Source organism: Apium graveolens, chromosome 7 (assembly GCF_009905375.1).
Source record: "Apium graveolens cultivar Ventura chromosome 7, ASM990537v1, whole genome shotgun sequence".
Lineage (NCBI taxonomy): Eukaryota > Viridiplantae > Streptophyta > Magnoliopsida > Apiales > Apiaceae > Apium > Apium graveolens.
The window spans coordinates 123,341,275-123,347,274 of NC_133653.1; the positions used below are offsets into that span (position 1 = coordinate 123,341,275).

Here is a 6,000-nt window from a genome sequence, read left to right on the forward strand (position 1 = left end):
AACGGTTTCAAGGTCATCCAGTTTCACCTTCCTTGAAAGAATAGTCTTCATAAACTTCGCATAACTAGGCATTTGTTCCAGAGCCTCAGCGAAAGGTATATTGATGTGAAGTTTCTTGAACACCTCCAGAAACTTCCCGAACTGTCTATCCAGCTTTTGTTGCTGCAATCTCTTAGGAAAAGGTGGTGGAGGATAGAGCTGTTTCTCCCCTGTATTAGCCTCAGGCAGAGTGTGTTCAACAGTAGTCTTCCTTGGTTCCGCCATTTTCTCCTTTTGCTTAGATTCTTCATCTCTAACTTCAGCTTCGACTTCTTTTGCCTTTTCAGCATCAGCTACTTTTCCAGACCTTAAGGTGATAGCCTTGACTTGCTCTTTAGCTTCCTTCCTGCCTGGTACTTCCGTGTCACTGGGAAGAGTGCCAGGTTGACGATTGAGCACTGCATTGGCTAATTGACCGATTTGATTTTCCAAGGTCTTGATAGAAACCGCCTGACTCTTGCACAACAGCTTAAGTTCCTCAAAATCAGCACTAGTAGGTGCAGCTGCACTTCCCTGTTGAGGATATGATTGCCTTGTAGCATACTGCTGTGGTTGCTGGAATCCAGGTGGGTTAAACTGTTTACTCACTCCTTGCTGATATGGTGGCGGAATAGCATTCTGATTATTTCCCCAGCTGAAATTTGGATGATTTCTGTTGTTAGGATGATAGGTCGCTGGCACAGGCTGCTGTTGTCGCTGATAATTATTCACATACTGAACAGATTCGTTGACAAGAGAACACTGATCCGTAGCATGAGAACCTGCACAAAGCTCACAAACCATAGCTATTTGATTAACTCCATACGTAGCCAAAGAATCAACCTTCATTGATAGCGCTTGGAGCTGGGCTGCAATAGCGGTGGCTGCATCAACTTCCAGAATACCTGCTACCTTACCTGACGTCATCCTCTGAGTTGGGTTTTGATGCTCGTTTGCAGCCATTGTCTCTATAAGATTATACGCCTCAGTATAGCTTTTAGCCCATAAGGCTCCTCCCGCTGCTGCATCAAGCATGGGCCGAGATTGGGCCCCCAAACCATTATAAAAACCAGTGATTACCATCCAATCCGGCATTCCATGATGTGGACATTTTCTCAACATTTCCTTGTAGCGTTCCCAAGCCTCGCACATAGATTCTGTAGGTTGCTGCGCAAACTGAGTAAGAGCACTCCTCATAGCAGCAGTCTTTGCCATTGGATAAAACTTCACCAGAAACTTTTACGCAAGATCTTGCCACGTAGTGATGGATCCAGCTGGTTCAGAATGTAACCAGTCTTTAGCCTTATCCCTCAGTGAGAATGGGAAAAGCCTCAACTTGATAGCCTCATCAGTCACGCCATTATACTTAAAAGTGCTGCAGATCTCGACAAAATTCCTTATGTGCATGTTGGGGTCTTCAGTTGCCGCTCCTCCAAAAGAAACAGAATTCTGCACCATCTGAATAGTGCCCGGCTTGATTTCAAAGGTGTTAGCTTGAATAGCCGGATGAAGGATGCTTGACTGAATGTCATCAATTTTAGGCCGAGAAAAATCCATAAGAGCTGGATCAGCTTGAACAATACGATCTCCCATGTTTACTGGTTCTTTCTGCTCAGTTCCTGAATCCGAATCCTCAAAATCTAACTTCTCCGGAGTATCAAGAACTTCGTCTTTCTCCTCAGCTATATCTAAGGTCCTCTTGCGAGCACGAGAACGAGTTTGCATAAACGCTTGCTAAAGTACCTGAAACACAACCGAAGAGAGTAAGTAACTACTACGTCCTAATCACTGAGTCCTAATGACCAATGATGGTAAGTACATAAACTAAACAAATACGCCGAGTCCCCGGCAGCGGCGCCAAAAACTTGTTAGGGCGAAATCACGTACTAATATTCACGCAAGTATACGCGTTCGCAAGTAATATAGAATACTTTCTAGTTCGTTCCCTCAGAGACTCAGACTAAGTTATTGTCTAATTAAACTCACTCACCAATGTATGATTACTTCTCAATGTTAAGATAACACTTAAAATTGTTGATTAAATATTAACTATAATTAACTACTTAATTAACCACTTAACTAACACTTCAAATTATCAATAATAAAACACTCATGAGATCACAACTTCATTATTACTTCCTTCTATAGCCATTGTTGTTACCTTTAGCATGTGACAGTGATGATATTAATCGAATAACACGAAACTGATAAAAGCCAACTTTCATTGTACTAATACCATTCTACCAAGCATCCACAATTAAGATAGAAGTTGAATAGTCATCAATTATGTTGAGTTCCTATATGTCTACAGAAATTGACAACACAACGATTTAAGCACAAGTTATTCCTTTTGATTACATAGGACAAATAAAACTGTTAGAGTTACCCACTAATCATGCACAACGTACATGAACCTATGCTAGCATGGCAAGTTCTAAATCTCAAGATCCACCGTCGCTTCACAAGAGATTAACACCCCATCTTATATGTTCGCGACACACATAAGACAAATACGCACAACCAATACTAGATATCATGCAATCATCACGCACTAAAGTATTAAACAATTAACTAAAGAATTCCATAATAAATCCGTTGCAACCCCATGATCACGATTAGCCCATAATAAAACTTATCGCCATCATGGGTTCATATGAAATCATGATAAACAACACAAGAAAATAATAACTAAACTAATTATATTAAAACAGAGTACGTCACAAGAGTAAATAAGTCAAAGCAAGAAAACTAGCATCCAACGTTACAACGAAACAAGAATCACAAGAAAATATGCTTCCTCTTCGCTGCAGTGTGCTAAATCGGTCTTCTTCTTTATCTTCTTCGCTTCTTGCGCAAAACACAATCTAAAACATAATCTCCTTCATATTCTCTATGAAAACGTCTCAAATCTACTTATATAATAGTCCCATAAAACTCAGATTACATAGAAGTTGGAAGCCAAACAGAAGTAGAAGTCTAAAATAATTCAGGTTTTCCCCGACCCTGCGCGGCCGCTCAGCATTTCTGCGCGGGCGCGCAAGGCTGCTGCGCGGCCGCTCAGCATTGCTGCGCGGGCGCGCAGGACCCTTCTGGAAAAAATCCAGGTTTGCTCCGTTTCTTCGCCGTAATCTGCCCGTTCTTTTCCTCTCGCAATGGTGAACACATGCCAAGGCTTATTCTTGATGATTCCTCCTCCGAAATGCAACTAATACCCTGAAATGCATAAACACTAGAAAAACGCATCAAATACACAAAATACTTGATTTCAAGACACCAATTTAAGCCATTTTAAGACGTTCTAAGTGGTATAAAATGCCACTTATCAAAAAGCTTTGGTGATGCAGTCAAAGAAGAAACTCCATTCTCTTCTGATATTAGCCCTTTTTAACTGCCCAAGCTTTGCCAAACTCTTTTCATATCCCAAATCAGCCATTAACTCCTGAAGTGCTGATTCCTCTGGAGTTAAAAAGTATAATTTTCTGGGAGATGTAGAGCTTTGCGTATTGTACCAGGAGTGACTGCATAAGATGAATCACCCACTTCAAAAACAATACTGGGAGTGCCATGTTTACCACCATCCTCAAAGTGCCCAGTCCGCCAAAACGTCAGAACTTGTTGACTCGAAAAGACTTCAGGCTGAGTTAATGCATACCCAATCTCACTGTGTGCAAGAAGATCTTGCACAAAATGCAATTCAGATGGAGCTTCAGCATGATCAAGAATTGCAGCATAGTTGTTTGGAACAAACTTAGCTCCATCAATGATTAAATCCTTAGGTGCCATGTGAAAAATTGAGATTCAAAAGTGCCTGTTAGGTGTTCGATAAGATGTCTGTATGAAAAACCAACGTGAGAAGAAAGAGAGTAAAAGTAAGTAAAGAGAAAAAATACGAAGAAAATAAAAGATTAAAGAAATCCTCTCTCTGTTGTACTTATACTCTCAACAAAAATGTTACCGTTGGACACCTGTTAGACATGCAGTAATAACGGATAGTTACTGGGCTCGAGAAAACAGGAATCATTACTTACCCAGTTGCCTGTTTTCAAGAAAAAACCGTTCCACTTACCCAGATATTCCAATAATCAAGGTGAAACAGTTTTAATTCAAAATTGAAACCGTTCCCACTGAGTTAATTATTTTTCACTGTATCATTAATATTCTGAAAGTAAATCACGTAAAAATGACCAAGATAAATTAAATAAGTAAGTGCTGATAAAAAAAATCAGAACTTAAATTAAAACAGAATTTATATGGTCATCAGAATATCAATCAGGATTTATCAATGCATTACCAAATATCTTAGAGACAAAATCTTGAAGCAAAAACAAATTTCATTAATATATCAAGAGAATACATTTATGAAATGGAAATTACATCAGTACTTATACAAGATTTCCCTAAGCTACTAAACCTAACATCAACAGCTTTAGTCCTAGCTAAGAAGCCTGACAAAGCTGATGATGAAGAAAAACAGGAAGAAGACAAGATTAAATCATTTCTTCTTCTTCCTACTCTCGACAAACAGAATGGCGAGTCTGATGATTCGCTCTTGCTGGCGGAGAGCTGCCAGTCTTTCCTCCTCCAATCGCTCCAGATGGCGATGGTAATCCATATAGAAGAACAGAAGGTGGGTCAGTACCTCCTGTGGGACAGAGTCCCATATCTCCTCAGGAATGGCTGTGACATGCCATTCCTGCTGCCAATCGGCACAGCTTAGCTCCATATTGAAGTTTTGGTAGTTCAAAAACATGTTGAATCTGACCATTGTGTTTTTGAAAGAAAAAGTATGAAGGTAAGTGTGTGAGAAAGAATTTGATGGGAAGGCTGATGTGAAGTGGCTGCTTATATAGGCAAGAGAATGCCAGGAGACGTAAAAGTATTTAATGCTGATAGGTAGAATTAATTCTATCTCGTCTCCCTAGACTTTGAAAAAGAATAACATTCATTGGAAAGAGGAAACATGGTGTAAAGCGCATAAGAAACAAGTAACAGTGGACTGTTCAAGTATGAATACCATTAATCCTAATCATAGTGACTATTAATCTTCCACTTCAACATATTCAAGTATTAACTGAGACTGTTATCAAATTTTATTCACAGATAAGTCAAGTAAAACATTAGACTGTAATATCAGAACTTTAGACTTATATCAGAACTTAACAGTCATCTGTACATAATTTCTTAACTCGAAAAAGGAATGCCTATCTTAGTAAGTCCTCATACAAGTTCTGAGTTATACTCTTCAGAACTTAATCATCAGAATATGCAACCAGAGCTTGTCCTCAGAGTTTGTGCAAAATGACACAATGACTGTTTATCTAAAATAACATAGGCCTCCACAGAAATTTTCATCATTCAGATGGAGTGATTAGTGTGTGCATTAAGCTAAATAACAGACAAAGAGTAAAGTCTGATTCACTTCAGTACATCTTAGAAATAAGGCATAACTAAAATTTTGCTAAAGAGCTGTCATTGTCCTGAAACCTACTGATGAATGAGTTCATGCTTGAGTCCACCTCAACTATTTTGTGCTAATTTTATGCATCTTTTGAAATTCTATTTTACAGTGGCTTCTCAGTGTAAGTGAGTCACGACTGCTTATCAGAATTTATGCTATTATCAGAGTATTTCTCCAGTAATCATAGAGTGTGAAAAGTCACCAAGAAAATATTTTGCTTTTCTAATGCATATTTACTTAATACCAGCAATGCACTTGGGTCGTCCCTTCCACATTTTTACTCTAGATCTCAAAGGAGTACCTGATTTTATTCTTTTATCTTTTTGCTTTTTCTTTTGATAAGTGAGGTTTATCAACACTTAGTACATTCAGCAGTTTTACTAGTATCAGAACTTAACAGATGAGTAGCATTATTCTAATTTGTGACTTAGTAATAAGATAAACAAAGTAAACTCAACTAAGCTCAATTATCAGAATTTGCTAGTGTCATAAGATTTCCACTGAAATAATTACTTCTTACATGG

The 6,000-nt window shown here is 38.6% G+C and overlaps 1 non-coding gene across 1 annotated transcript; it reads left to right on the top strand.

The window, feature by feature from the left end:
- Positions 1–1,111: 1,111 nt before the first annotated feature.
- On the top strand, positions 1,112–1,218 carry LOC141675569 (small nucleolar RNA R71). The gene has a single exon (XR_012556216.1). It is a non-coding gene; the product is annotated as a small nucleolar RNA R71 (small nucleolar RNA).
- Positions 1,219–6,000: the final 4,782 nt, after the last annotated feature.